This window comes from Cetorhinus maximus, chromosome 7 (assembly GCF_964194155.1).
Source record: "Cetorhinus maximus chromosome 7, sCetMax3.hap1.1, whole genome shotgun sequence".
In the NCBI taxonomy this organism is placed as follows: Eukaryota; Metazoa; Chordata; class Chondrichthyes; order Lamniformes; family Cetorhinidae; genus Cetorhinus; species Cetorhinus maximus.
In genome coordinates, this window is record NC_135885.1 from 17269310 (window position 1) to 17281082 (window position 11773).

The following is an 11773-nucleotide window of genomic DNA, read 5'->3' on the forward strand; positions in this document are numbered from 1 at the left end:
ACGGAGTTGAGCTCTCAGGCAACCCAAAGAGGCAGCCAATGCTAGAACCACATCGTGGCTACTGAATGATCCCATGGTAGAAGGGGGCACTTGAGTACTCCAACAATCTCAGTCAGTACTTTCTTACAAAGGGGGAAAGATATCATCAGCAGATGGTGAACAGCAAAATATCGCCAAATAGCCTAACTCTTTTTGAGTTGCACTTGACTTGAGTCCAAAGATGCAAGATTTGAAGTCCTCCTTAAAAGAGAATTCCCTAAGTCTTGAAATATAGAGATATTCTGCAACCAAAGTCCTGTCAAAATTGATCAGAGCCGGAGATAGAAACAGTTATGTTCATTACCTAGTCCATTAGGAATGATTCACAGGTAGTCAGCATATTGGGACTTAGATAAGATACAACATCAGTGATTGATGGCAGGTTGTCCCAGAGGCAATAAATGTTCACCAAACGTAAAGTATTATGTCCTAAAGTAGCTGCCAGTTGCTGGCATACATACCCACCTATGCATGAAATTAGATCCAAGGTCAGACAATTCAATGGACACTGCACAACAATTTGTGAAGCTGAAGCCTGAAACCTGGGACAGGTTACTTAATATACCCAAGTATATGTTGCACCTTAGTCTCCTCGCAACGGCTCCCAAAGGGGGTTACCTGCTAGCTGACTAGGCTGGGACTGCTAACTGGCAGCTAAGTGGGAGCTGAGACAGCTTAATGAAGCTCATGTGAACTGTGTGCTTCTACTGCTGTCAAAAAATAGGTTGATGACAAATATATAAAATTTTGCCAACCAAAAAAACTACATTCAAGTCCAAGATTTCAACTTTCCTAGCAAATAATATCTATAAAATACAATCTTGTTCAATTTTTTCTCCCCCAGTGATCTGTAATCCTGGAACCGCTTCACTGCTCACTCACAGCTACCAATACTGATTCAAGTGGATTTTCTCAGGGTAACTAATTTAAATAGTGTTAGGTGAGCTATGGGATTTCCATCTGCACCAGAGGTCTCTCCTTTGGGGGCAGTGGGTTGCGGAGAGGCTAGCCAGAACATCCTTGCCTCAGGCTGTGGCGCGGAGCAGGAAGTAGTTACTTGCTCCCCAGTGTAGCCAAGAAAGGACATTTGGTTGTTCCAATATTTATAATTAATCGATCCACCCTATAGTCAACGGTGCTCAGCTTGTGGGCTATTCACAATTTAACCCCGCCCCCACTCTGAGCACTGCAACACAACAGCACACCTGATGCCCAGCACAGCCAAGGTGTTAATGAAGGTGAACATGTCAAGTTTCTTTTCAATCATCATGCCATCTGACTAGAACTGCCCAAATGAAAATGGGTGTATTCAGCAAATGCTGTCACTTGAGAAAGGATTGATGAGGTCCATTGAGGTGTAGATGGAATGCCTGTGCTACCAATTCAATGCAACCCCTCCAAACACCCTCCCTCCTCCCCCCCCCCCCCCCCCACATTTCTTCCATGTTGCCCACCCTGTTACTGCCCGGAAACAAGCAGTAAAGGGGAGAAAAATCTAGACCAGTAGGTCAGAAACAGTGCCAACAGCTACACTATGGCTAAAGTATGATTGAAGATGGTTGAATTTATTACAATTGCACTTTTTATAATTTGTACTGCCATTTGAAAAGAAAAGGAATTCAGGTGCTCGATCCCCATGCGGAAGATGTAAAGTCACATCTGCTCACGCTGGTGCTCCAATGCAGCATGCCATTATTCACCGCAAGTCAACTTTTTCCTTTGGATTGTGCAATGAGGAAGGGTTGGGAAGCAAAGGCCAGACATCTCCTTACAAGGAAGTGAGGAAGTTAGAGTTGCACCCACACATCACTTAAAATTTAAGTGTGACATGGTAAGCCCCTGGAGGCAAGACCGCCTTCTCAACCACTGAGTGTTAAAACTGAGCCAAAAGCAAAAATATAATTAAATATCCCCAACAGATTTTTTTCTTTATTCTTTCGTGGGATGTAGGCATTGCTGGCGAGGCCAGCGTTTGTTGCCTAACCCTATTTACCCTTGAACTGAGTGGCTTGCTAGGCCATTTTGGAGGGCAGTTGAGAGTTAACCACATTGCTGTGGGTCTGGAGTCACATGTAGGTCAGACCAGGTAAGGATGGCAGATTTCCTTCCCTAAAGGACATTAATGAGCCAGATGGGTTTTTACAACATTCAGCGATAATTTCATGGGCACCATTACTGAGACTAGCATTCAATTCCAGATGTTATTAATTGAATTTAAATTCCACCAGCTGCCATGGTGGGATTTGAACCAATGTTCCCCTGGGCATTAGCCTGAGCCTCTGGATTACTGTTCCAGTGACATTACTACTACGCCATCCTCTGCACCAACACCAACACAGATTCCTAGGAAATACAATGTACTACTGTCGGGGAGATTGGAGGGGGCATTGAAGATGAGAATCAGGGGAAGAGCTGCATTCTTTGTGTGTGGGGCAGGATGAGCACTCAGAAGTAGCATACATCAAAAGTGGACCTTGAAGATCGCAGGCAGTCCCAAGGTATGGTATTCCTGAATGCAAGCGGTGCCCACAAGGAAAACCAAACTTGATGTGCAGGCCTCGAAGGGCAAAGGGCACAGTCAAGCACGACAATTTATTTTGCTTTCCCAATATTACGGGCTGCTCATTTCCAGCATGCACTTCTTGCCCACCATATTGGGAGCTTACAAGGTTGGTCAGCATCCAAAAAATTGCCACTTCACATCATCCATTTACATCCATAAGGAGCAGTGATGTGGTCTCCAGAACCTCTTCAGCCTGCCTGCCAACCTGTTCACTACCTACTTCATTTCTCTTTTATAATCCTCCAAATGAATTATAATTAAGGTGTTTTCAAATTCTTTCTAATTCTCTGATAGCATAAACGAGTTCATAGGCCATTCAAAGAATCAGATAATTATATGACAAAGGAGGAGGCCATTTGGCCCATCGTGCTTTTGTTGGCTGTCTATGGAACACAGTCCCATTCCCCTTTCTCCATATCCTTTTAATTACTTTAAATAATCATTTGGTAGTACAGAACTTGAGTATTGATGAAAAAAAGAGACATGTTGAAGCTTTTCATCTTGCACTCATCAGGACATTTCACAAGAATACCAATATAAGGGGGAAACAACAATTTATATTGTATGTGAAAAGAGTGCTGATTGGTTAGCAAGTGGACTCTGTTTGGTGGAGGTGTTGCCATGAAGAATGCATTAATGATGGTGATTGACAGTTAACTGCCAAGCATTGTTTGAAATTTGGACCAGGCAGCTTGATCCTGATTGGTCAAGGCATTGTCCTGAGGAATGAGTCAGCGAATGGTTGTCACTTATTTTGTTTAGCTGAAACAGGCACAATGTGTGTACATGTTCTCTCTGTCTGCAAAGAACAGGACCCTGTGTATTAATATATGTGTTGTTTTCCCCTTATCTTGATATTCTTGCAAAGGGTTCTGGTGCGTACAAGACGAAAAGCTTCGACATTTCTCTTTAATTATTTTACTTTTCAACAAGATGTAGAGATGGGGATTCTCACCCAAAAAAGACGATCACTAGAAGGAAGGCTTTGTCAGATAAAGTATTTGCTAGAATACCAAGCCAAAGTGTCAGTACACAATGGAAATATGTTCTACAAATTAAAAAATTGTAATAGTTTGCTCATAAAGATATCGGCAGTGAATTAACTGAAAAATTTTGTGTTGCTTGTCAATGTTGTAGAATTTTCTGGATCATTATCTTGGATTCGCTAAAAGGCCTCTGAAGTTGCGTCTTTGAAGAAAAGAAAACTGGTTGGGTAAGTGACTTTGTTTTGAGTCTCTGATGATAAAGAGTCATAACCCCAATGTTAATCTGCCATTCTCCTCATGATACTGACTGAACTGCTGCGAATATCGAACTTTTCTACTTTAATTTCAGGTTTCCAGCATTTGGAAGTTTTTCCTTTTCTATCTTTCATCATCTTAATCATTCATTTGTTCATGGGATGCAGGCATCGCTGGCTAGGCTAGCATTTATTGCCCATCCCTAAATGCCCTATCCATCAATTTTTGACAATGATTCTGAATCCAGTGTTTTTTTTTTGTCTTCAGCCAGCCCATTCAGGCACAGGACCTTGCTCAAAACAAGAACCCATAAATATAACATAGTCACTTGTAAATCCAATAGGGAATTCAGGTGAAACTTCTCTGCCCAGAGAGTTGAACTCAGTAGGTCATTTCCAATATACAATTCTTTTACCTAGTAAGTTGTAAACAATAGGACAGGGATAGCTCTTGGATTTGGATCGGAGGGGACCTGGTGTGAAAAATTAATGGGGAAAATGCACCTTCTCAGTTCCCTCACCCAATAATTACATGTGTGCCATTTTCTGCCCCAGACCCCAGTCTTTCCACAAATTATCTCTCCTTGCTTTCACAAGCACCTCTGGGAAACAGTCAAGGGGTCCCACAAGCCAAGTCCTCGACTCCAGTCCCAAGGACACAATGGAAGAGGAGCCTGCAGACACTGACATTGAAGACCCATCACAGCGCTCACCCACACCCTCCACCAGCGCAGAGACACACACCTCAGTGGGACCTAGCTTTATAGTAGCCTTGGGGTCACAATCTGGTGAGCGCATCGCACTGTCTGATCCACAGCAGGTGGAGGCAGGGACTTCCCAGGTTTCCGGCTGGAGATCAGAAATCTGCTGAGTCCGAGTCAGATGAGGAGCCTCTGGACTCGGTCATGTCTCAGTTGCTGGAGCTGCAAAGGCAAGCTCGGGAACATCAGGAAGTGATGTCCGCTGCACTCCTCAGATTGCAAGGCACGATGAAGGAGGCCGTCCGTCTTCAGCGATAGCGGTGGCATTGCAACACACCGAGGTCAACACTGGTCGGATGGTGGCCGCCAAGGAGACCTTGGTCCAGGACATCACTCCCACACTGCTGCGCAAACTGAACTCCGTCACTGAAGCACTTGCAGGCATCCATCCATATTAACACAAGAGGGAGGCAGGACATCTCCAGCTCACTCCAGCTGCCCTTCATCTGAAGGAGTCGGCCAGGGTTAGGTTTAGGGTTAGGATAACCCTAAACCTCGGGCACCCATATGGAGGAGGACCAGCAGGTGCCCACCCCGGGGCCATCCACCCAGGTGACTCTGGGGGTCTCCAGCCCATCCGAATCCCTTCTTCCTGTGACCCCAGCAGCTCCAGCTCCACAGGTCGAGGAGGGTGCCACTGCCACACAGCAGGACCCCGAAAGTAGGCCGGGGCCCTCCAGCTCTCAGCTCTCCAGAGGATGCCCGCCAAAGTCATCACAGACAACAGAGCGCAGCAGTCAGCAGGCTGCCTCCACCTCCTCTGTGGATGTCAGGGGAGCACCAAGAAAAAGCAGCAGGTTTAGAAAGGTCAAGAAGATTTAGTTGCACATCGTGGGCATGGGTGTTAATCATTTGTATTTAATGTTGACCATTGTAAATACACTCCCAAGAATGCCTCCTTTGTCTATGGCTCCTTGTTATGTTGAGCAGTGTTCATGTCACTCAGGTGTGAAACCTGGCTTCCTGCACAAAACAAAGGCTACACTGTCACAGTCCAGAGCCCCTCCCATGTGCACCGTATAACCTTGAGCACAGTGACTGTCCGACTCCAACGTCTCTGTCCAGGTCAGTGATGTGTGCACCTCCATGCGGCTTTTGTTTGTTGCAAGAGTCTCGTACCAAAGCGTCACTGGGTTTGGTGATGTTCTCTGTGCGCTCTCAACCCCTTTGAGGCGGGGCTGCCCCCCCATCTCAACACCATCCCTGACAGGTGAAGGTGTGATGCTGAAGGAATCAGGTGATGAGGCCAGCCAAAGGATCAAGTTGTCTGTAAGTCCATGTGGCCGCTGTACCTCAGCAGCGCCTCCATGATATGAGCCTCTTCACAGAGCGTATGTGAGCTGTCCTCAGCCAGACAGGTGTCAGGCCTTCCCAGATACATGGTGAAGTCCTCAGGAGTGTCCTCACCGCATCCCATCATCACCCTCCTGGAATCTTGTGACAATGAGGGCCTCATGACTACACCTGCCTCGTCTGGCATCGACAAGTTACGTAGAGCACAGCAAGCCACTATGATGTGCAACACCCTCTGGGGAGTGTACTGCAGTGTTCCTCCAGATCAGTCCAGGCACCAGAACCTCATTTTCAGGATGCCAATGGTGTGCTCAACAAATTCTGGGTTGTGGCATGAGCCTCATTGTGCCTTCTCACACCCAAGAGATGAGGCCGTCGTACGGGCATCATCAGCCACATCCTTTGTGGGTATCCCTTGTCCCTGAGAATCACAGAATCACAGTGCAGAAGAGGCCCTTCGGCCCATCGAGTCTACCTACCTACTTAATCCCATTTACCAGCACTTGGCCCATAGCCTTGAATGTTATGACGTGCCAAGTGCTCATCCAGGTACTTTTTAAAGGATGTGAGGCAACCCGCCTCCACCACCCTCCAGGCAGTGCATTCCAGATCATCACCACCCTCTGGGAAAAAAAGTTTTTCCTCACATCCCCCTAAACCTCCTGCCCCTCACCTTGAACTTATGCCCCTTTGTGACTGACCCTTCAACTAAGGGGAACAGCTGCTCCCTATCCACCCTGTCCATGCCCCTCATAATCTTGTACACCTCGATCAGGTCGCCCCTCAGTCTTCTCTGCTCCAACGAAAACAACCCAAGTCTATCCAAACTCTCTTCATAACTTAAACATTTCATCCCAGGCAACATCCTGGTGAATCTCCTCCACACCCCCTCCAGTGCAATCACATCCTCCCTATAATGTGGCGACCAGAACTGCACACAGTACTCCAGCTGTGGCCTCACCAAGGTTCTATACAACTCCAACATGACCTCCCTACTTTTGTAACCTATGCCTCGATTGATAAAGGCAAGTGTCCCATATTCCTTTTTCACCACCCTACTAACATGCCCCTCCGCCTTCAGAGACCTATGGACACACACACCAAGGTCCCTTTGTTCCTCAGAACTTCCTAGTGCCATGCCGTTCATTGAATACTTTCTTGTCAAATTACTCCTTCCAAAGTGTATCACCTCACACTTTTCAGGGTTAAATTCCATCTGCCACTTATCTGCCCATTTGACCATCCCATCTATATCTTCCTGTAGCCCAAGACACTCAATCTCACTGTTAACCAGCCAGCAAATCTTTGTGTCATCCGCAAACTTACTAATCTTACCCCCCACATAGTCATCTATGTCATTTATGTAAATGACGAATAATAGGGGACCCAGCACAGATCCCTGTGGTACACCACTGGACACTGGCTTCCAGTCACTAAAACATCCTTCTGTCATCACCCTCTGCCTCCTACAGCTAAGCCAATTTTGAATCCACCTTATCAAATTACCCTGTATTCCACATGCCTTTGCCTTCTTAATAAGTCTCCCATGTGGGACCTTGTCAAAGGCTTTGCTGAAATCCATATAAACTACATCAACTGCACTACCCTCATCTACACACCTGGTCACCTCCTCAAAAAATTCAATCAAATTTGTTAGGCATAACCTCCCTCTGACAAAGCCATGCTGACTATCCCTGATCAAACCTTGCCTCTCCAAGTGGAGATAGATACTCTCCTTCAGAAATTTCTCCAATAGTTTCCCTACCACTGACATGAGACTCACTGGCCTGTAGTTCCCTGGCTTATCTCTACAACCCTTCTCAAATAGCGGAACCACATTAGCTATTCTCCAGTCCTCTGGCACCTCCCCCATGGCCAGAGCGGAATTAAAAATTTGGGTCAGAGCCCCTGCGATCTCCTTCCTTGCCTCCCTCAGAGGAGCCAACCCTGCATCTCGTGTGGTCCCTGGAAGATGTCAAGGATCTGAGACCTGCTGAAGATGTACAAGTCGTGGACGCTTCCAGGGTATCTTACACACATCTACGTGATCTGTTGTTATGGGTCACAGACCAGCTGAAAATTGAGAGAGTGGAAGCCTTCGCAGTTCACATACTGGACTGCTTGTTGCCGGGGAGATTTAAGAGCCACATGAGTGCAGTCGATGGCACCCTGCACCTGTGGGAATCTGGAAACCTTAGCAAAGCCCAGCGCTCTTGCTTCCTGGCTGGTCTGATCCCTGTCAAAGTTGACAAAGTTGTGTGCCTTAGCAAAAAGGGCATCTGTGACTTCCTGGATACATTTGTGGCTGGAGGCTTGTGAGATCCCGCAAAGGTCCCCAGTGGATTCCTGGAAGGAGCCACTGCCGTAGAAATTGAGCACGGCGGTAACGTTAACTGCCACTGGCAATGGATACCCTCCGAGTCCCTGTGGTGCCAGATCCTGCAGAAGGTGGCATGCGTATGTGCATGACCAGTTCCCTTGACATGCGCAGGCATTGGCGACACTGGTTCTCGCTCATCTGCAGGTAGCACATGTTCCGTCTATAGGCCCTGGGTCTAGTGATGCGTCTATGAACGACGTCTCTGTGGGGTTCATCCTCTGCGTGCGGAGGATCTCCCCCGTGGTCTTCAGGGTTCTGCTCCTCCCTTTGTCGAGTCAGGCATTCTTCTCCTTCTTCTCTCCTGCCTACAAGCAATCAGGCAGCCAGAGAGATCACCAGATGGCCCTGATGGTCTCCTCACTGCAGTGTCAAAGAGAGAGACACAAGGGTCAGCAGTTGTCTCCTGAGGACCACTCTTGGTCAAGCTATCGCCTGCGGCTGCCTGTCAAGGCTCCTTAACGCATGCCGGAGAGTCCAGGCCACCACATGGATGCCCAGTGTTTAGTGTGTATGATGGTTCACCATGTCCACACCCAGCACCGCCCCACACCACTTGACTGAGTAGGGGCCGCTACAGCCACTCCACTGCATCACGAACTCTCATCTCAGACACAGGCATTTTCCTAACCTGGACTGCAAGGCTTTGCGGTTTGCTTGTACCGTGGAGGTGACTTTTCAATGTCAAAAAACATAATGCAAGGGACTAGGAGTGCATCCCTCTGTCAGTGTTCGATGGCCACCTTTCCCAAGAGGATCTTCAGGCCTGCCCAGTCATGCAATGGTTCTGCAGCACCATTGTACTCATTTGAGTTCGGAGTGTGGCGCATGGGATTAACAGTAGAGGAGCAATCACTGGCACTGTGAGGAATTAGTGCTACTTGAGTGGGCTGAATTGCTTGACTAGGCTGACTCTAAGCATGTCAATTGAACTCAAGCTAAACAGTCTAAGCTGTGGTGGAGTGCTCATCTTTGATCTGTTTTGCCATTAGCCTGGCCGTCTGCTTCCACCTCCCCCCACCCCACTCCACCCCGCCAACATGTGTTTGTGCTCAAACTTCAGTCAGTGCTGTCATGAACCACCCCACCCCACCCCACCCCCCGGCACTGTCACCTTTGCCCCGAGGTTCCCTTCTCCACCTTCCCCCCTCCCCCCACCACTTGCGCTGTTGCCCTTGCCCTGGCACCATAAGCCAGCCACGAAGAAGCCGCTGCAAAGACTTGCTTGTGCCCACCTCGAATCGGTGGAGCAGCTGGGATCATTGCGAGTGCTGCGCAGAGTTGTGTGCACTCACCTCGGAGTTCCCCTCGAGGTTGAAATCGCCAGGTGCAGTTGTAAACCACGCCGTCATGAAATCACGCCAACAGGGGGATTTAAATTCCGGCATGTGGCCACAATAACGAGGTGCAAATTTATTAAAATTATGTTCCCAACATTCGGAAACGTGGCCCGCCACTGATGGGGGCGGGAGGGAGGTGCAAATCACATTCTGGATTTGCGTAGTCAGGAGACGGGACAAAGGCCTTCTCGCAAGATCCTCCGATCTCACCACCAAACAAGCCCATCACAGTCGGGTGCCCCTCTCTCTCCAGATGGTGCCTGACCTGCTGAGTTTTTCCAGCATTTTCTGTTTTTATTACAGGTTTTAGAATGTTTGATCTGCCTGCAGTCAATATTAAGACGCTGTAACTACCCATTTAGGTCTGTCCATGTAACAAAGGGTTTGAGTTATTTTTTTAATTCATTCATGGAATCTGGGTGTCGCTGGCCAGGCCAGCATGTATTACCCATCCCTAGTTGCCCTAGTTCAGATGGCATTTAAGAGTCAACCACAGGTCTGGAGTCATGTGTAGGCCAGACCAGGTAAGGGCAGCAGATTTCTTTCTCTAAAGGGCATTAGTGAACCAGATGGGTTTTTACAACAATCGACAATGGTTTCATGGTCATCATTAGACTTTTTAAATTCCAGATTTTTATTGAATTCAAATTCCACCAAATTGCCGTGGTGGGATTGGAAATCAGGTTCCCCAGAGCATTCACCTTGGTCTCTGGGTTACTAGTCCAGTGACAATAACACTACACCATCACCTCCCCGCAATCCAGAAAAGTAGCACAAATCACGGAATATAACCCTCTATACATTGGTAAAACGACTGGAAGTTAATAAAAACAAAATTTCACTTATTCCAGTCAACATTAAGCAGTGGGTCTGTTCATTACATTTCACTTCATTTGTCAGATATTTTTTAAGGGGGAGAGTTGCTAACTCAGCTGTTTGCTCATTTTCTCGGTTGCCATGTGCTCTCCTCCACACTCAGCAAGGATCTTCTGTGACTCTCTGTTTCCCTAGCTCTCGGCACTTTTTATTTCGTCCCTTCACGGGATGTGGGTGGTGCCTGGGAAGCCGAATTGCCCTTGAGAAGGCAATGGTAAGCTGCAGTCCTTGTGATGGGGGTACACACCTGCAGTGCTGTTAGGGAGGCAGGACCCATTCGACATTCAGCAAAAAAATGTCCGCCGCAGATCAAAACTGTTGCCCCTTGCGCTTTGATGAGCTTCCCTGCTCTTCTATCAAACAACGCCTTGGGGATCTTTGGCAGCCAGATTGGGGGGGGGGGGGGGTCTCGGTTTAAGGTCTCATCCACAAGGTGGCACCCGCGAAAGACCTGCACTCCCTCAGTGCAACCAGGTCAGTCCGGATTTTGCCAATCAAGTCTCTGGAGTCTCGGGGCAGGGTGGCCTGAATCTACCCCTGACTCACTTGACCACTGACCTGCTGACAGCGACATCTTGCACTGTTGGTGGTTAAAATAGAGTCACTGACACTTAAGATCTCTGAACATCTGCTGCAACTTGTTAGAAAGTTGACCCAACAAAGAAACAGTAATTTTAAATATCAGCAATTTGCCAACTTGCTACATGAAGGAAGCCTGTTAGATGACCTCAATACCAAGCATCATTATCTCCTATCCCCCCCTTCCCCCCAAACAAGTATCCAGTGAGTAGTTTGGGTGACAAGGAACCCAAATTAGTAACTTTTTGAGCCAACTCTTTTCCTGAACCTTCCAGTCAACCTAACTTCCTCAACAAGCTCCCGCCCGCCGCCCACTCTCATTGGCTGAAAGTGTTTGCCTGCCTATTGTTATGGAGTGGCGGCGCGCCCTCTGATTGCTCCGCTCCCCTGTCAATCACATCAGCAGGTTAGGTTTCCTTCCCCCCTCCTCTTCCCCTCCACTTTGCTGTGTCCGGATCTATCTTTTTGACATGGAGCCCGGCCTTACGTCTGTAAACACACACACACACACAAAAGGTGCATTAGGAATGCAAAAGGTGCCACAATGATAAATGCAATGTTGCACAGGCCCGGCCTTATTGCAATCGCATTCAATGTAAAACAAAATAAGTCTAATTACTACCGTTTAGAAATGCCTTTGTCGATGTTTCAATGCCCAGTTCTTCTTTCCTGCTGCTGCTGACGGATGGACCGACACTGCCATCT

At 47.7% G+C, this 11773-nt stretch overlaps 1 protein-coding gene across 1 annotated transcript in view; it reads right to left on the reverse strand.

Moving 5' to 3' along the window:
* LOC144682610 (cohesin subunit SA-2-like) overlaps positions 1-11773 on the reverse strand; it is a 123114-nt gene extending 111341 nt beyond the window's left edge. The window contains exon 1 of the mRNA XM_078545103.1: positions 11691-11773. The gene's annotated coding sequence lies outside the window, so the exon portion shown is untranslated. The remainder of the gene's footprint in view (positions 1-11690) is intronic.